This window comes from Lissotriton helveticus, chromosome 8 (assembly GCF_964261635.1).
Source record: "Lissotriton helveticus chromosome 8, aLisHel1.1, whole genome shotgun sequence".
Classification (NCBI taxonomy): Eukaryota; Metazoa; Chordata; class Amphibia; order Caudata; family Salamandridae; genus Lissotriton; species Lissotriton helveticus.
In genome coordinates, this window is record NC_136069.1 from 304047865 (window position 1) to 304068741 (window position 20877).

Sequence of the window (20877 nt, forward strand, 5' to 3'; positions counted from 1 at the left end):
CAATGTTACTGGGGTACAGGCAGTGTGAAATGATAGGGTGTAGGATATACATTTTTAAAACAACATTTAAATATCTGTACATGAAGTGCAAAAATACTTAAAAATATATCTGCAATTTGGAAAACACAAATGAAGCAAAGTTTTTGTAAGTCTATAGGTGTGCTAAAATGTTTTGGGGATTAAGATCAAAATAAATCAAGACCATTTATTTGGTGATGCGCAAATGATAAACATTGGCTGGAAACCAAATTCCACATATGAACTTTTCTGCGCTAAATAGTTGAATCAGTTCAACTGCATGGCTGTGCAAGTTTAGTGCCCATTCCAATTAAAAATGTACTGCCCGTAATGACAGAGTGCCATCACATCCTGCTTCAGTAATATATTGCGACAATGTACTACAAAATGCACCATCGTCTACATACTACACCACTACCACTCTCGTGGCAAATTGGCGTGGCTCATTTGTTACAATTATTCTTTGTGTGGTGCTTGAATTTGTGACCTCACTAATGCCAGCACCCCCACTCAGAGTTGTTCCAGTACCACTGCTTCTAAGTCTCATGTTATAGAGCTATCTTTTAGGAAGCGAGAAGACAACAAAAGAACCCCTTTCTGTACTGTACATTGTATATTTCGATCTGGATATAATACATGACAATAATAGGACTGTTGCAGGTGAGCTGGTGAGAAGTTCCTCCGGGCAACCGCCATTTTCTCACTTTTCTAAGAGATGGGCTTTTTTCCATTCATGAAATGCTTGAGAGCGGTGAAGAAAGTATTAAGAGGAGGCCCAAGAAGCATGTGTCCGTATGATGTTAATATTTTCACCCATCAATAGCAAAACATATGTAAAATCTAATACTTATGGAGAAGACTGACTACCAATTTAATAAATTCCATCTCTATCTTGATTCTCAGTCGTTCAGGGTTCGCTTGAATTGGTCTGTGACTTAATTGATTATGATTGATTTAGAGCTTATATAGCGCAATCTGTCACTCCACGGGTATCCTGGCGCTTCAGACTAAGAACCGAACCATGATGGAATAGGTCGCAACTGATAGAATATAGAGAAAGTACTCAGACTAGGCCCTAGGAAAAAGCCAGGACTTCAGGTTCCTGCGAAACTCTAACAAGGCGCTGATCTGTCTAAGACTCTGGGGAAGTCCATTCCACAGTCGTGCGCCGGCCACACTGAATGCCCTTCCTCCTAGCCTGGACCGTTTAAATCTAGGCACCGTGAGAAGCCCGGCACTGGAAGATCGGAGCTGCCTTGTAGGTTGATACCAAGAGAACCTTTCCCTCATAGGAACAGGGCCAAGTTCATGTATCGCTTTAAAAACCAGGCATAGGGATTTGAAACTAATGCGTTCCATCACTGGCAACCAATGCAGTTCTCTCAAAGCCAGTGTGGTTGAGGAGCAGCGTTGCCAGCCAAGGGCTAGTTTAGCAGCTGCAGACTGGATTCTTTGGAGACCCTGTAAAATGTAAGCTGGGGCCCCCAGATACACGGAGTTACAGTAATCCAGCCTGTTGCCAACTATAATACTTACGACCAGTAGCTGCGCCGCTTTAGGCAGCAAGGGAAGTATTTTACGCAGCATGCGTATTAGAGCGAAACAGACCCTGGCTGTCTTGCTTGCCTGAGATTCCATCTGGAGGTCATTGTCAATCATCACCCCCAGATTACGTGCCTTACTAGCCGGGGTCAGTGGTTCCTCCTCTGAGGTAAGCCTAAATTCAGACGGAAACTGTCTAGGTAACCTGCCCGAGGAGCAATACAGCACCTCGGTCTTTCCAGCGTTAAATTGTAGGGAGTTCCTTCTAAGCCAGTCAGCTGTTTTCCGCATGCATTCCTGGAACACATCCAGAGGTACTGCGCCATCACCCTCCAGAGAGAAAGCCAGTTGTGTGTCGTCTGCGTAGTTAACTACGCAGACTCCGGCAGACTTTATGATGGGTATCAGGGGCTGCAAATAAATATTAAATAAGATGGGGCTGATCGCAGAGCCCTGCGGCACCCCATGGATGACCGGTGATTTGCTGGCAGTAAAAGGAGCTAGTGTAACCACCTGGTGGCGTCCTGCTAGGTAGGATTGTAGCCATTGCAGTGCACGCCCCTTCACTCCTAGCTTGTGTAATCTCCCCAATAGGATCAGATGGTTCACCGTATCGAATGCGGCCGACATATCGAGAAGCACTAGCACAGTCGCATTCCCGTTGTCGGCCCGCATCCGTAGGTTGTCCTCCATTGTAACCGGGGCCGTCTCCGTCCCGTGGCCAGGGCGGAAGCCAAACTGATCCTTGTCAAGCAAGGAGTTTACCTCCAAGAAGCACGACATTTCCCTACTGACTGCTTTTTCTAAAATCTTCACTGGATAGGGTAGGAGGGAAATAGGCCTAAAATTAGGCGGCACTGACGGGTCCAGGGAAGGCTTTTTAATCAGTGGAGTCACCACCGCTAATTTCCATTCCTCTGGAACCACTCCTTCCTCCAGGGACTGATTACAAATCTACCTTAACCAAGGAAGAGTGTCCCGGCCAGCTGTCTTCCAAATTCTGGAGGGAAAGGGGTCATTTGGGGAACCCGAGGAGACACTCTCCACCAGGCTGTCAAATGCATCTTTAGTAAGGGTATGGAAGTTACTCAGAGATGCCAGTTGTTGTTGATCTTCCGCTCCCCGCGGTCCAGGACTAAATTGTTCAGCCTTGGTATTAGCAGTGAGGCTATCCACGATCTTATCCTGAAAGTGTAAGGCGATTTCATCGCAAAGTTTTTGCGATGCTGCCACTTTATTGTCCATACACTTAGGGGCAGACAGTGTCTTAGTAATCTCAAAGAGCGCCTTTGTCCCATTTGATGCATGAACAATTGACCTGGCATAATAGTCTGCTTTGGTCTTAAAAATACTTTCCTTATAATACCGTTGCCTCTGTATTAGTTCCATTTTTTCTTCCTCCCCATACCCCCTTCTCCATTTCCTCTCTGCCTTCTTACGAAGCAGGCGGAGCTGTTTCAACTCTTCATTAAACCAAGGCGCTGTGGCCTTCTTCCTATTTTTTATCCTTTTCAAAGGAATTGCCTGATCTAAAATAGCGGATATGTGATTAGTATAAACCACGTAATTCTCGTCTACAGTTTGCGTAGGATTGAAGTGCGTGGTCTCTGGAACAAATATTGGGGATCTAATCTGACCCAGTTTTGCCCATTCCCTACCTATCCTATATGTCCTTTGCTTGTCTTCACTGTCCCTAGAGTGTTCCATTCTGATACTAAACATGACTAGATAGTGATCTGACCAGCTCTGCGGCACTATATTTAGTACTTGTGTTGTAGCCTGATTGGAGAATATCAGATCAAGAGCATGCCCCCCATTATGAGTCGAACTTTCCACCATCTGGGTGAGATCCAAATTCGCACAAGTATGTCTTAGATCTCGCAGATGGCCATTGGCCTTCCCATCTTCCCAGAGGTTAAAATCACCAAGAACAACCATTCTAGAGTGAGCCAGCGAGAGACTGGTAATAATATCAAAAAAGTTCTGATAGTCTGTTGCGCCCCCCGGGGGCCTATAGCAAAGCAGTCCAGTGAGTAGGTTCCCGCTTGTCTAATATAATGAGAACCCCATCACTTCAATACCCTCCACTTCATTATTCTGCAGAAGTCTAAAGTCCAGCTCCTCTCTGAAGATAGCTCCCAATCCCCCCCCCCCCTCTCCCCCCTGCCCGTGGCCCTAGGCTTATGCAGAATTTTATAGCCACTAGGGCAGACAAATCCCAGTACAGCGGTAGACTCTTCATTCAGCCATGTTTCAGTTAGAAGTAATACATCGAGTCTCTCGTTCTCAATCAAATCCGAGACCTCTGTAGCATGCTTCGCGACTGAGCGGCAATTAATCAGCCCTCCCCTAAGTGTCTTTCCATCAGTTCCCACGGGGGCCTCAGTCTTACCCAACTCCAGAAGTCGTTCTCTACCATATGGTATCCATCGTTGCTTGCTTCCCAGACGGGCAGCAATGCCTGCGGCGTGCGCCTCCGGGGCGCGGACGGGCTTTCCTCTGGCGCACCCGCGCTTGCATTTCCCCCTTTAAGTATACCGGGCAGTGTGATCCGCCGAGCATCCACAGAGACTAGAGCGCCTCCCAAGATGGCGCCTGTCGATGGCCGTGACCCTGCCTCACCCAAGATGGCGCAGTGACAGCCTAGGTGTGTGTAATCACGCAGAAATAGCGTGTGGTGGTAGATTTTTAGTGTGCAGGTAAGCGAAATGATTATTGAGCCTGGTACTATCAATCAACAATTTAAAATATTACCCTAAAGCAATAGAAACCGGCGATTTTTTAAAACGTGCAAATACAATAAAAGCAGCGATTTTGAGCATAAGAATTCACAAGTTCCTGTCTTCTATCAAGTGCAGCCTGTGAGATCGCGCTGCGGTTTAAAATCTATATGACTGACGATAAAAAGTAATTTTAACAGTTACAGATGACGTTTTTAAAGAATATAGCTCTCTCACTATGGCAATTACAAAAACATGCTTGGCAAAAACCTTTAACACGTAATTCGCTAAACAGACATGTAATAGTATATTTTTCTTAAAGGTTTTTTCTTTCAGTTGTCGGAATAATTCATAATTTTTCAACTTATTTATTGTACACAAACTCCAATACTGGTATCTTTTTTTTATTTCAAATTGTTTTTATTGATTTTCCAGAAATAATAATACAAAATGATATCACAGTTAAAGTAGCAGAAATAATAATAATACTGACATATGAAGAAACCAAGGAAATGTGCAAAAGAAGAAAAGGTCCACAAATTATCCAATTTCGATGCATTATGAAATGCAGTTATGTTGGAGAAGGCATTTATGCAGGAGAGGCACAGGTGTCTACAGCGGCTCATTCACCAAGCTGAATAAGAATTTGCATTGGCTACCGGTACGCAGTTGAATCCGTTTTAAAGCTCTGGTCCTCGCTTTTAAGGCCCTGCATGGTATAGGTGCACATTATATCTCTAGGAGAGTCTCTTTTTATGTAACTGGCAGATCTCTCAGATCTGCCCATCAACATCTTATGGTCACCCCTAAACATCTTAGAACCCGCAAAGGCGGCCGCTCCTTTCAAGTGCTAGTGGCTGGACTGTGGAATAAACTGCCTCTCTCACTTAGACAGGTCACTAATCTGCTTGCTTTCCAGAAACAACTGAAAACCTGGCTGTTTCAGCAACTAAACTAATATTTACGATGTCCATCTGGTCTTTTTTTCTCTCTTCCTTGGTCTCCACCTGCTCTGGGCCTTCCTCTATCTTAAGCGCCTGGACACTCTTGAGTAGCTGCGCGCTTTAGAAATCCTTTTTAACATAACATAAATCATAAAATGACTGAAATAAATTCTTAATGAACTCCTCCTTTTTTGCATAGGTACTAGGCTCGAGCTTGGTCTTGCCCCAAAGGACATATGCTCATAAGCAATTTAACTCTTGGTAGACTAAAGATCATCACGATTTCGAGATGCATTTATAACGCTTTTGGTAAAGAAACCGTATCACGTTTTAGTTATCTATTAACATGCGTTCATGCGCGCTGCTATTAGAAAGTAATAATCCTATATTTATAGGATTTAAAATCGTTACTACTGGAACAATTGCGTCTTTCAGCTTCTTTACAGAATATGTCAAAGCTAAATTGATTAATGGGATCCCGATAGTGATGTAATATAGCTTTTTCATTTGGGCTGATACAATTCTGACGCTGGAACAGGCATCCATTTCTTCAAAACCGTCATGAACTCAAAGGCTTCTAGAGTGGCAATCTAAAGACACAAAACAAAAGAAGTTAAGGAAATACATAGTACCAAATCGAAAGTTATGGGTTACATATTTTTGTTCATTTGTCATTCAACTGCAGAAGCCGGCGATAATCGTTGTTTCAACATTAAATACGCTTCTGGAAACAAAGATTAACCTATCGAGTGTTTCTATTTCCTTTAAAATTATTTTCGGTAAGAAAGCCAGGTAAAATACATCATGTTTTGCATTGTAAAATATGGTTCAATACAAGATCTCTTTTAAACGAACTATAAAAAGTGATATTTCCCCCCAAAATACATTAATAAACGAAGGCTGTAAATAAAATGTGACAGCCTGTTCTCAAACTTGCAGGCAGGAAGCTCTGCCTTTCTGCATATAGCATCACTTGCTAGCTAAAAGCATATGTCAATTCAATAACTCATGTTCGCAAATTCTACCACAGAAATCCCAGCTTCTCTTGATTCTACCTCTATGTTTTTATGGATTTGCCATAAGTAAATCTTTCTCTGGTAGGAGTATACCAATGACCAGTTATACAAACAATTTGCAACTCGCAAATCGGTTGCAATCGGAAAATGGGTTGTACGCTATGTGCGAAAACCATTTGCAAACCTAAAATTGTGATGCTACCAATTTGTGACTCGCAAATTTTAGCGAACAGAAATAGCGTGTCCATATTAGGGAATTGCTAATACAAACCCACGAACGGGATGTATAAGTGAGTCGCAAATTGCGAATAGTTGCTATTTGGCCTGCTTGCGCATGCAATTTCCCACCATTTCAAACCAGGTGGTAAAATGGTGCAAACTATAAAAGCAGGACCAAAATGCCCCACGGCTGTCCACAATGGCTGCTCAGTACCGGATTGCAAGGTGGATGCACATACGCGTGGCTGCTCAGCAGAGGAGGATGCGGAGACAAGAAAGTATTTTCCGAGCAAGGCTGATCCTTTTTCAATAAACGGAAGAAGAAATTTATGACCAATACAGGTTAAGTAGCACTCTCATTCTGGATATCGTAGCTCTTTTGAAGTCACATTTAGAAAGCAGTACTCAACAAAGTAATTCCATCCCCACCCATGTTCAGATGTTGTGCTAGTTACACCTATTAGCCAATGGAAGTTTCCAAGATGTGATAGCTGTTGCAGAATGGGTGTCTCTAAGTGAGCTTTTGCATTTCTTCAGGAGATTCCTAGAAGCCATGCTTATCTACATCCACTGCCACATATACCTGCTCAGGAATGCATATACCTGTCCAGGAAATACAAAGTACAATACTGCAATTTTACCGGATTGCTAATTTCCCCCATGTCATAGGGTGTATAGATGGGGCCCATATGTCCATCCTCCCAAACAGAACATGAATTTAGGAAGTGGAAAAATTACCCATAAAGTTCAAGTGGAATGTGATGCCACAATATTATCACTGATATAGTGTCACAGTATCCTGGGAGTACCGATAACTCCTTCATGTTTAGGGCACAGTGGAATTTACAGACTGTCAAAAGGGGAGTTTAATGATTGATATTTATTAGGTACACACTGCTCCCTTCTCTGCCTCTGACTGCTAGTGTCCTCTGCCACCTGTGTGCATAATTTCTCTAGGACATTAGTTAGGTTGTCCATTTTAGTGGCCACTATATTGCATGCTAAATGTTATGCAATTTTCTGTTGACTAATTTGATTTAATTGTGCCGCAGGCGCTGAATCTGCAGCATGGATGCCTCAAGCCCACCAAACAGCGCTTGCTGCTCTGCAGTTGTCTGGGACCCAGAAGGCTGGTGTACATGAGGAATATCACAACGCATACAAGCATGAAATGCAGTATGCCGGTGGGGCCTGACAACTTGTGGCTGGATTGGAGTGGGCAGCTGGATGGCATCCTCCTCAAATGATGGTGGCTGTGGGGAGAAAGATGCACTGCTGGAGTGGCAATGAGGTGGTGTGGACAGACTCTCCACTAATACTACTTCTTCCTCCACCATTTATTTATTTAGTCATTTGTAAAGCGCAAACAGCTACCCCCAAAGGGGGTGTCCCGGCGCTAACAGCAAGTGAGGTCCCAGAAGGTTCAGTAGAGAGTATTTATTTATTTATTTATTTAGTCATTTGTAAAGCGCAAACAGCTACCCCCATATCCCTGTTATTCTCGCTCATCAATTTGGCATTCCATTTCTTCCTCAGGTGCATCTATTGAAGAATGGACAAGCTAATAATGGTATTATATGGGAAACCCATTTGTCTTTAGTTGTACAATATGATGCAATAAATGTCTGCCACTGAATACAGTGCAAATTGTTTGACTACAAGTCCCGTGATGCACCATAAGGGGTACTTTAGCTATGAAATGGTCCCATACTGATCTGCTTGTATCTGTTCTATTTTTACATGAATGTAGTATACGGCTATATGGATGTACACTTATTTTAAGATGGTGCAGATGCATAAGTATCAAGGTTGCCAAAACCAACTACTGCCTCTGGCTCCAGGGTAGTCTCTACCATTGCCTCCAGTGTTGTGAGTGGGGGTGCAGTTGAGGGACCACCTCCTCTTGCCTGGGCCTTATTCAGGCTTGTTGCCACCCTTTCTTTGGTGCGAGACTAGAGGTCATACTACCTCTTCCAGGATGGGTCCTAATGGAAGGGAGCCTCTGTGATTGAGTCAGATGTGACTCTGGCTCGCTGATTAGAAGCAGAACAATGTCAAGAGGTTCACCGTTGTCTGGAGGTGGACTGACTGCTGTGAGCTTGACTTAAACAGCCAGTTGTCGAGGTAGGGCAAAACTGGTATCCACGACCTCTGAAGATGGTCAGCAACCAACACCACTATTGTGAATGCCCGAGGGGCACTAGTGAGGGCAAAGTGGGGTATGGCAAACTTAAAATCATCTTGACCTATCTTGAAACACAGGGAGAGTGTGGGACTGCAGCAGGGAATCATGAAAATACATGTCACCCACATCCAATGGCGCCATTCTGTCACTAGGGTCTGGGGCATACAGGATCTGGGCCGGTGTAAGTATTTTTTAATTTTTTCTTCCACTGGACGGCATTCAAAGGTCTAAGGACCAAAATGGGCCAAAGGCCTCCACCATTATTTAGCAAAAGGAAATAGCGCAACCAGCAACCCTTTCTGTTTCAGAGTCCAGAACTCTCCTGTGGGAGGAAAAGGTATGGCTTAGCTATGCTGAATGATTTGACTGACACATCTGTCAGATGTAATGGATCACCATCCTGACAGTGCTGGCTGTTGCCTCTCACAGGGTAGCTGTGTGCCACTAATGGCAAGCTAAAGCGGCTTGACGACCACTGCCACAGGGGAAGGGGACTGGGAGGACTGATGCTCTTATTAGCCTGCGGATTTCCTGCCAGATCCAGGTTCAAGCATTCAAAAGACCTGGGATGACTGTAGTGTTAATACTGAAAAAGTCAATGATCCTCATTATAACTAAGTGGGGGCAGATCTTCCCTTAACGTCATGGATGGGAAAGTGGTAAACTATGGTCAAAATCAGAGCCAAAAATATAGTGCAGTTTCGGACACTGCTTCCGCCCTAGTAGAGACCCGGATATTGTAACCAGTAGGGCTTTAGTAATTTCATAGCATGACATCGGTCGGGATCGGCCTGAAGTCAGTTTGTTGTCCAACAACAAAATAAGCACCATATCATCTTCTGGAGCCATCTGAACTACCTGCCATCATAACACCCTCGTAATCTGCTCTTGGAAAATGAGTGGATGATGGGGTTTTTCCTCTAGCATTACATCTCTGTATTATCTGAAATGTCCACCTTCCTAAGGTTGCTTTTGTTACTGGCGACCCCTTTGTTGATAATGAGATGAAGAACTGGCTAGTTTTCCTTACTGGCTTTGTTTCTTGCATGTAAAACATGATGTGCCTACTAACAGCCAGCGTGTGTCGAGCATGCTCTGCTTACGACTTTGGGTGCTGCAAAAACCCTGTAAGTTGTATTGCTTGGTTGACGTGAAAATGTGATACCACCTTAGGCAGGAAGTTAGGTTTATTTCTCATTATTACCCTGTCTCTGTGAATTTGAATGCAAGCTTCCTGTACTATTATCTATTAGTGCCTGTAGCTTGCTAACCCCGTGCAGTGCAGTTATGTTATGGCTACCAGTAAAGCCATTTTCCAAGTGAGGCACAGTAATCCTGTGCTATGCATTGATTCAAAGGGTGGTTAATCAGCTGCAAAAGTGCTAGTATTCAGGTTCCATGTGGGTGTTGGAGCTGCTCTGGATGGTGCTAGTCTTTTTGCTGCCTCCTGCTCCCTCCATGAACTTTTTAACTACAGGTGTTGAAAAAAACCACGCCTACCCATCACAGCCCTTGTGTACGCTACAATGGCTGCCAGGTGTACCTTCAGCGTGAGGTAAGAGCACCCTAGAGCCACTACGTGCAGGAGTAAATTTAGGACTTTGGCGTCCTCTGTTGAGATCTGTTGGTCATTTTGTTTGGCACACCATTTTAAAGACCTGCTCTATTTTTTTGAGTAACACCTATATGTCGGTTTTCTTCTTTCTATGAGTACACATGATTCTTTTTAGCAGTTGCAGTTGTCCAAATTCTAAATCATCAGGAGCCATGCTGCCAAACTGAGTGTTTTTGGTTCCGGGTGCAACACTATGCCCCATTATATGGTTAGGATGTCCTACCATGTTGGTAGCGGCATCCCATTTCCCTGCACCAGTTCCACTAGGTCGGAAAACCATGCTGGTTTGCCAATGTGGAGCAATGAGGATGAGGGTCATGGTCACCTGTATGTACCTCTCTATTTGCAGAGAAATTAGAGGGATTAGCAGCAAGGCGTATGCAAATCTCTGTAACTATTGCATCAATAGGGCATTGCCCAGCGATTGGTGCCTTTGGCGCCTAGTCGTGAAGTCTCGGCATTTTGTGTTTTCTTAAGCCACAAACAAATCCACATGCGGAGTTCCCAGTTTCTCAAGATTTCATGCAGGATATGTGGGTCTAAGTCGAATTCTTGGGATGCGCTGTTTGTCCTACTTAATCGGTCTGCTTCGGGTTTTCCACTAATGGTAGAGGGATTGCAATTAGTATGTTCCATGGTAATGCTTTTGTCCATATCTCCTGTGCTAGGTTGGATAGTGCTAAAGATCTTGCTTGCCGTCCCCTCATATGTTAACATAGAAATTATGTATTTCATTGCGTCCGCCAGGCTCCACAGGACCTGATGTTCAGTCTGTTCATGTGCGCTCCCAACCTCCTGTGAGATGTAGCTTTTTAAGGGTATCAGTGGGATTTGGTTGTCTGAAAGGTCTGCCTACTGCAATGCTGCTATTCCACCATTTAATTCCCTTGCGTACTCCTTCTGTTTCAACCACTAGATCGTCCCAACTACCTCTTGCCTGCGATCAGTTTCTCTGCAGCCATTCCTGGATCAGACTTGTGTAGAGTCTGTAATTTGGCACGGGAGGCATATATTATGCCATCATGCACATGCACTTCCCAATAGTCCTCACTGTCAGAGCTTACCCCTTCTGGTAGAGGCAAAGTTGTTCTGACATTGCTTGGACACTTTCCTCTCCACAAGGATGGTGTTTTCCTGTTCCGGGTCCAGTCTCTAGGAACCAGACTTTGGGGCCTATTACGATTGCGGATTTCCCGCATCCACCGGGCCGGCGGAAGCCACCGCCGGCCCGGAGGATGCAGGAAATCCGCCGCGGAGCCTTGAAAGACCCACCGCCATATTAGGATGGCTGGTGGGTCTTACTATCTGTCCTCCGCTTTTCCGCCGCGGGCGGATTCCGCCCGTGGCGGAAAAGCATTAGCATGGCTGGCGGTGTCTATCAGACACCGCCAGCCATATTAGGATGTCTGCAGAAAGATGCCTTTACACGGCGGCATTTCCGCCGTGTAAAGGCATACGGATTTGTGTTTGGGGGCCCGTTGCAGGCCCCCAGGGGTGAAGGGGGGGTGTGGGGGGTGCACATGGGGGGTACCTATGGTACCCCCCTGCATTTGCCTGCACAAAGCGGCAGGCACCGTGAGGTGCCTGCCGCTTTGTGCATGCAAATGCACAACTTACATTTTTATCATTGCGGCGGGTGCTGCTTCAAGCAGCACCCGCCGCAATGATAAAAATACAGGATGTGACCGCCAGGGTGGCGGTCACATCCTAATTTGCACGGAGGGACCGCCGCTGCCCCTGCGGACGGTCCCTCCTACTCTAAGGTGGCGGATGGACTCAGGTCCGTCCGCCATCATAATCGGCCCCTTTGTGTGGTGTTTGCATGACCATGTTTGTGTTGTCTTTGCACTGCTGGTACAGCTCTATGAGCCAGTTGTCCAGGTAATGGAAGACATGAATTGTGCATCTTCTCAGAAGTACTGCTACAGCAGCCAGGGATTTTGTAAAGATTCGGGTGCCAACATTATTCTGAAAGGCATCATTGTAAACTGGTAGTGAACCTGGTCTAGTACAAATCTTTAGAACATCTTGTGTCTGATGTTTATTGACACATGCAGGTAAGCATCCTCGAGGTCTCATGCGGTCATGTAGTCCTAGTTTCCGGATGAGTAGAAATACCTGACAGTGTTGTCATCTAAATTTGTCTCTTGATGTCCTTTGTCAGGGCACTGAGCTCTAGGATGGACCTTAAGGACATGCCAGCTTTTGGGACTAGGAAGGAGACAGAGGAATCCCCATGCCATTTCTTACGGTGGCACCATTTCTATAGAACTTTTTTGTAGCAGTTCGGTGACTTCCTTTTTTAAGTGTATGGTGTAGTTTTTTTCCATCCTCTTGTCAGAGGTGATGTTGTGCCATTTCCTGAGGAATACTCTGATTCTGCCTCCTACTTTTGTGTAGGAAGGGTGCTCTGTGCAATCACTTGCTGTTATGTCCAGTGGCTCTCAGTGCTGTACCTCTTTCCTGTGCCCTCCCTTGAAAGGGCCGTCTCTGCTGTCTGGTGTATTGTCACTGTGTTAGGGTGCTGTGGGTTGGTTGTAGTGCAGTAAAAGACATGAAGTTTAATGGTTGTGAACCTCCTCTCAAAGCCATTGTCCTTTTTTGAGCAGTTGCTCACTGGATTAATTCTCAGTATTGTAGTGCTTACAGGGACTTAGCAATATTTCTGAGTGAGGTGTTGCAGGATACTTAATCTCCTCCCACTGCTGGTGTGCACACCGATTCAGGAGTGTGCTGGAAATATTACTTTTCCACTGAACCTTAGGTAAATGCTCCATCATGTCCACCCGCATGCTCTATTGGGTGGTACGGCCTGGGTACTGTAGGGGAAAGGGCTCATGCACCCATCCCCACACCACTGGCATAGTGCACCCAGCTAGAGGGGTGACTGAGGTATGCCAGGGCAGTGTGTTTTGTGGGCATGGCACACAGGGATGCGTGCCATGTCGACTATCTGTTTAGTTCTGCACCAAGACACTCAGCCTGCAAAAAAAAAAAAAAGGGTGTGTGTGTGTGTATATATATATATATATATATATATATATATATATATATATATATATATATATATATATATATATATATACATATACATACATATATATATATACATATACAGGGCCCCAAAGGGTGACACAAATAGTGCTGCAGCCCTTAGGAGCCTTCTCTGGTCACAGTGCCCTGGGCACCTAGGGTACCATTTACCAGGGGCTGACCTGTGGCCAGAGATGCCAATTGGGTTTAGGCTTCAATGCAGTTTTTAGGGAAGGAACGCAAGCCCTGTGTACCAGATTGGCAGGAACCCAGGGCCCACTCAGTCAAAGTTCATCAGCAATTCAGCAAAAAGTGGGGGCATACCATGCATGAAAGATGGCACTTTCTTACAGGAAGTCAAGCCTTTAGTGGTGAGACAATGTCCACTAGACAACATGGTTGTACATCTTCAGTAGATGGAATAGCAACTGCAGGTGATAAAGGAGATGCAGATGGATATCTGATCCTCTTTCAGGTACACGGAGATGGACACGCAAATCTAGTCAAAGGTGGAAACACTCTAAACACGGAGAGGTCTCTTAACATTGAGTGATACCTCTCAAAGTAGATATATAGAAATGCCTCTGCAATGAGAGCTCTCGACATTGACCACGAGCACTGGTGACTTCGAGATGCTGTCCAGTCACATCTTGTAGTGGCAGAGGCGGCATCATGGGAGGGAGAGTGGTTGGAGATTGGACCCCTTCTCTCCAAGACTAGTTGTGGAAGCTGAAAGTGGTTTACATCCAACCTCACCTTTCTGAGCTCTAAGGCAATCACCTTCCCTGCCCCTTAGTCTTGTGTAAGATATGTTTTGCACTCAAAATTGCTCGATTGCTGCCCAAGCACCATATACCGAAGTCCTGGAAGGCGACTCAGGCACCTTCTGTTGACTCTTGGATGAGAGAGTCGCAGAAATGGACAGATGCTGAAAGCGATGTTCTAATATCATTGCAGGGGCAGGCTGTTAGGAAGCGGATTGGGTATTACAAAGTAGGATGCAGTGGTCCCAACGTTAAATGCCAAGACGGATAATAGACCCCCCCATTATCTCCCTCTCCCCCAACACTCCTGATACAAATAACATATAATACTGTTGTGTAGTGGGTGTTTTGGCTCCCTAGAATGCTGAAGTCACACTTGCCTTTGACTTATGCTAGTGCCTTTAATAAAGTCTCTTAATAGAAGAAAATGCAGACCTGCACTGTTGTACCCACAGGTTTTACAAGCTGAATTTGTCTGTTTAATGGTACAAAAATGTATTTTGGCTGCAGTCCGGCAACAAAACATGGTTAGCAAGTAACTCTAGGTCATGAAATGTTGTAAATTAATTTCAGCTCTATGCTTGTGTTATGTTCTAAATATTGCACTTTAGCTTTAATTTGATTATGGTAGCTAGGTACTGAAGATCTGTGATTGACCAAACTAAGTCTATTTTTTTCCCTTTTTAATTATGTTTTACATCTCCATTTTAATATGCACTTTGGGGACATCAAATTCAAATTTCTAATTATATATTTGCTCATGGATGAATTTTTAATTTGTATACAGACTCTAGGATTTGTCCTCATGTTCGATGAAGTTGTGGCAACGTTTTACATTTTTTAATGTATAAATGCTTTTTTGCTCATGTACGCTTCTATGGCTTATTATAAACCGAAAAAAAGTTTTTCTGACTGACTAACGTCGCTAGGTGCTTCGCCTCTATGACCTCAGTGAATCAATAATAACAATGATGAGTTTACTGAATGTGCCTTTTGTTTTATATGTTAAGTTTTGTTTTTGGTTGATGAATGTAATCTCTTTACATGTAATGTAACTAATACTCTGGCACAATATTTGGAGAGCTTAGTGTGCTATTTATTGGCAAATGTCAATACAAAACAGATGTATAAAATATATACAACAGTACATAACTACTTATTTGGAGCTGTTGTGTCAGGTACTCAACATTTTGGGATAACATATATAAGTAAATGGGTCCAGTTTGATAGCATCACGAAAAGCAGCTAATGAATCAGCTCATTAGCTTAGCCTAGTTACGAAATTAGTGAATGGGAGAGAGAAATGAATTGCAATACAGAGCGAGCTTTTGAAGAAACTCCTATAGAAACGTAGGACAGGCTGCTACCTGGAATGCTCAATGATGCTCCCTACTACCTGTTCTCTACTAGGTACACAGGGTTTATCGGCACATTTCTTATTTGAAAGTCTTGGTGAGCTACTCTGCAAGTAAGTGTTCACCTCCTCAAGGAGGATATTTTAGGGCTGTTCTGGTACATTAAGGCATGAAGGTGGCCGACTGGAAGGAATGTTGTCACTTTTGTCAGAACTGGCACATTTGTACAGTGATGCATCTTACTAGACTTAAATTGCTAAATGGAATTTTTGATATCAGACTAAATACAGCCACTGGAAACTGCATCAAAGTATTACACTGTTTCAATACTCACACTCATGGAAGGCTTGGATTATTAAGACAATGCGCAAAGATGTATGCTGAATATCACAGTTGGACAGCTAAATACTGAATTATCCCTAATTTGTTATTTTTTCTTTCTCTACAGGTTGAGCGTTGACAGTAATGTATGCACACTACATTTGTTTTCTACAAAAGTGTATCGGACAGACCGCTTGGGGCAGCATCCTTTGCTGCCCTAAAAACTAGCAATGAACTTGTTAGCCTAGTAAACGCATCACAATTGCAGGAATGCCTGACTTACCCACAGCTGTTTTCCAGACAGTTAGTACATTATTAACATCTTAGCAAATTCTGTTATTTTTCAAGCAGATAACTCTTGTAAACCGCCACAGCACTACTGTATCGAACAAGACTGTACGCCTACCCAAATTGGACTGTTAATGGCAAAATGCCTGATAAGAATCGAAATTCCTACCTCACTTTCTCACAAAATTAAAGTACAAATGCCATGCAAGAAGAGGTGTCAGTTCTACAACTGACTCTCAATCAATACAAAAACAACATTTTCCCCTCAAGTTTCAGGTCTTAAAGCATATATAAATCTTTGATAGTGCCAAAACGTATCAACGCCAAAACTGGAGAAAATTTACCTGTTATAGTTAAGCGAAGAATGTTAAAATGGAAAATTCTTTTGCAATTACTCAACCAAGGTTTATTTCAGACCATCATCCAGTTACCTATGAACAACAAAATTATGTTAGGGCGGCAAATCAGCTTTTTCACTTATTTTAATGCGTTTTAAGTCATGCATTTCATACATAATTCCTACTTTTGTTTTGGAATTTTATACCCCAAATGCTTGCATTTTATCCTAGCCTGGGCTTTTCTGTGCTACATTGTCAGGTCACTAGTGTTCCAGTTAAACTGAAAGACTCTATTCTGTATATGCAGGGTGGCTTATCTTTATATCTAAAGACGATCGCACCTAAGCTGATACTGATGTTACATTCCTGATCTTTTAGATAACCAAATTCACTAGCTATCATTTTAGTGTGACTTACGAGATGCCACACAAGAGACTAGGGCACCTTGAAAAGTGATGATTTGCTGCTGATTTGGGGATCTTTATCAGCATTGTTCTTGGATAGGTTCTATAATCATCTTCGGCTACTACCACCTGGCGTGGCTTGGCCATAGTTATGTGATCACCGGACAAGGGCCTAAATAAAAAACACCCTGGTTAATGTATTCAATTATGCGATGCTTCCTCTTAGTTGTTCCTCATTTGCCACAAGTGCATCAATGTCTGTCTAACAAATCAACTTTCAGGGGCACCATTGTCCAGTGGGAATACTTCTAGGATCAGTCAGTTAATTTTCATCCCATTACATAAATTGTCAGCCTGTCATTAAACATCACAAACTCCCAGGCGGCTTTAAATACAAGTACCTGCCATTTGAGAAACCTACAACTGACCCTTAAGAATTACCCAACTCTTTCTCTCTGATTGTAGCGCTCTTAAGAGTCGCACCTTGGCTGCCAAGAGACAGTCTACCTTGAGGACAATTTCTTGCATGACGTTCAGGTCAGGTCTACTCAATCAGTGAACCACATTAAGTATGGTGTTCCTGCTAGAATACCTTTATTTTGCCACAGACGACAGTGATCTAAGTGCATTAGTCGTGCGAAACGAGTTGGTGGACTTTAACACTACAAACTTGGAGACACTGATACTTAGACTCTGAAATATCGGAATAGATTAGTCTGCTCACAAGAAATTTAGTTCACACTATTTAATTCTACAGTACATACCATACACTTTGGAGTGGCATCTAGGTCATATGTACCACCGTGCCCACTGAACATCAATGAGGAACCTCTAGCAAGAGTGAGTCAATCGTATCTCTGGGTGTTTTATATTTAGGTCTAGGGGACACAGCTTGCCTACTGAATGAATGGTGACTGGGAATACATTCCAAACAAATTTAGCAGCTGAATGCTGCGGGACTCGCATCTGTAGTAGTGCCAATTGGGTACACTCAATTCCTCTAAACCAGAGGTGATGGTAGAAAAAGAAAGCATACGGATAAATGCTTTCTGGTCTACGCAACTGGAGCCAGTCCTCAACTGGTATTTTATTGCAGGCTTTAAATACATATCCCAATTATTCTTAGCAACACAAATCTCCAAATTGTCCTCAGCCCATTCCGATAAGATTAAACACAATCATTCACTAAATTACATGCAGTGGAAGCATTCAGCAGCCAGCCGATGGTAGGTGCCTGTCTGGATTGCGGCAGTGCTTTATATCTAGGCCACACTACAACATCTGTGGCTTACATGCAGACAATTATAGAGCACCATGAAATAATTCTTTGTAAATACATAGAATCTGTGCTGCAACACTATGAACTACATCACTGCTCATTAATAGAGCACGTGTTATGTTAAATATTTGTATAAATTGCGACAACTACGAGAAGGCATCTAGGTGCTGCAGTGATATGGAGGGATGCATGCTCTATTAGTTAAAGTCCGGTTTTCAGAGCCTTGTTGAAGGATAAAAGATCCAGCAAAGATTTATTATGCAGGGGGATGGAGTTCCAGAGTATACAGGTCCCAACTACTACATTTCTACCAAAAAGAAAGAGCCTGAACTTAAGAACAATTGCATTAGTGGCGGTACTCAAGCATAGTGTTCTCTGAGGCAGGTACCATCTGAGCCCACTTTGAGAAATTAGGGGCAGGAGTCGTGTAAGGCCCTAAATGTGATACACAGAGCTTTAAAACTCACTCCGGTTTACTGGAAGCCAGTGAAGCTTCCGTAAGGCAGGTTTAGCAATTGAAATTTCGGAATCTTCAAAAGGCCTGGAGCTTATTGGTATATTGCATTCACATGTTAAGATATAGACTGTTGTAGTAGTCACGTTTTGCTAAAACTAGAGCCATGACCACAGTCGTTTGTAAGGTTGGGGGAGGGGATGTATGATAAAATCTTTGTGATTATCTTGAGTGTGTAAAAAGCTGCCGATTAGTCGCATTCACTTTGTCTCCAAATGTCAGTTTACTGTCCATAAGGATTCCCAAGCTCTTTACTTTGCTTGCTCGAGATGGTAGGGAGCTTAGCTCCTTAGGCCAAAAAGATGGAGTCCAGAAAGAAGTATCCTTCCCAGAAAGAAGGACCTCTGTCTTGTTAGAATTTAAGACAGTTAAGGTTCATTCAGTCACTAATAGCTAGCTTACAGTTGCAGAAGTTCTGACCGATATTATTGATAGGATTGGAGAAAGACACAACTATTTGATTATCATCGGCGTAAGATGTTAAAGTGATGCAGAATTATTTATTCAGAGAAGCCAGGGGCGTGACAAATATTAAATAAAGTTGGGCTTAATGAAGAAGCCTAGGGAACTCCACAAGGCGGGACAAAAAGATCAGACTCAAAATCCTTCATTGCTACCGAATGCATCCTTCCAATAACGAAGGAGCTCAGGAGGGACAAGGCAGGGCCCTTGATCCCGATGCTATTGAGATGGTTAACCAGCAAATTATGGTTGAGCGTATCGAAAGCCGCTGATAAATCTAAAAGAATAAGAGCGGCACGCCCCCCATTGTCCAAGATGTACCCGACTGACTCCCTGGCCGCAATCAGCGAGATCTCAGTGCTGTGACAGTTCCTGAAACCGAACAGAGTGGTGTTCAGGAGCTCCAGCGTCTAAATAAAAACAGCCACTTGGCGATTTAATGCCTTTTTAATGGTTTTTGAAGGAAAAGACAACTTGGAATTGGGCTGATAATTATTAAGGTGACTAGGGTCTAGGCTAGGTTTCTTTATCAGGGGGAGTATGGATGCCTTTCTCAATATTGTCGGAAACTGTCCCGTCTTTATTATCTGATTGAAGATTGCAGAAAGATGCTTGGCAATGAACCCCAGGGCCAGGGGCATAATGGTGGCAGAGCAAGGATCAATAGGTGAGCCTGACGTCGTGATTTTGATCAGGTCAGTTCCTTGCTTTTCGGTCAGGGGGGTAATCTCGGAGAGAATGCAGTGAGCCTTCTTATGGCTACTTGACCTATTCTCTTCAGCAGACAAGTAAGAGAATTGTGATAATTTGCAAAGATTTGTTCGACTTCATTTTTAGAAGTGAAAAGCCAAGGTACTACATAGAACGGAACTGCGTTCTGTAGTATTCTTAGAGGACAAATTGGAGAGCTTCTTTACTGTCGTAAATTATTATTAGACTTAGTTTTTAGCAGAGATTTTCCTGGATAAAATAAAGGGATTTTCTTCCCTTAGGGTCCTGCAGGCTGCGATCTCCTGTTTGTATTTTTCTTTTTCTGTCGGACTATATTCTTTCCTCCAGATTCTTTCTTACTTCCTACAAGTCTTGCGGTTTCAATCTTCCAGAGAACCATGGAGTTGAAGGTTTGCATTGGGGCATGGGTGTAAATCAACAGCAACAAAAACAAGGTGTTATGTTATGTTACTGTTTGTTTTATAGAGCACTCAGCTGCTCCGAAGAGCGTCCCGGCGCTAAAGATCATCACACCAAATACCAGCAACTAACATACCTCCGTAACGGCACCAACAATAACCATAATGGCATTACAGGCCAAAAAGGTGGGTCTTAAGTCCCTTTCTAAAGGCCAAAAGATTGGAACATGACCGCAGCGCCAGGGGCAGCGCGTTCCAGAGACGGGGTGCGAGGTAACTGAAGGAGCGACCTCCACAGCGAGCACGTTTCACTGTTGGGACGATGGCATTTGCCTGGGCAGCAGACCTCAAAGGTCTTGATGGAAAATAAAAGTTGACCCTTCTCTGCAGATATCCAGCGCCGACATTGTGAAGCGCCTTAAAAGCTGTAGTTAGAGTCTTGAAAAAAATGTGCTTACGAATAGGCAGCCAATGCAGGGAGACAAGGAGGTTGCTAGCCCTGGCTTTTCTAGTTAGACCAAAGATTGCCCTGGCTGCTGAATTTTGAACTATCTGCAGACGTGTCAACAGATATTCAGGAAGACCTAAATAAAGGATGTTAGCGTAGTCTAGGCGAGAGCCTATTAGTGCTTGCACCGTGATCTTCTTGTGCTCCAAAGATAGATATGGCAAAAACTTACGCAACATCCTTAAGATGGCAAAGCACTTCCCAGTCAGGCCAGCCACCTGG

General features: G+C 43.6%; 1 long non-coding RNA gene across 4 annotated transcripts in view; it reads right to left on the reverse strand.

The window, feature by feature from the left end:
- Positions 1 to 4678: 4678 nt before the first annotated feature.
- Positions 4679 to 20877, reverse strand: part of LOC144772629 (uncharacterized) — a 143844-nt gene continuing 127645 nt past the window's right edge. For all 4 annotated transcript variants that reach the window (XR_013599814.1, XR_013599816.1, XR_013599815.1 and 1 more), the window contains 2 exons: positions 16365 to 16451; positions 4679 to 5814 (listed from right to left, as the gene is read on the reverse strand). This is a non-coding gene — a long non-coding RNA (uncharacterized LOC144772629). The remainder of the gene's footprint in view (positions 5815 to 16364; positions 16452 to 20877) is intronic.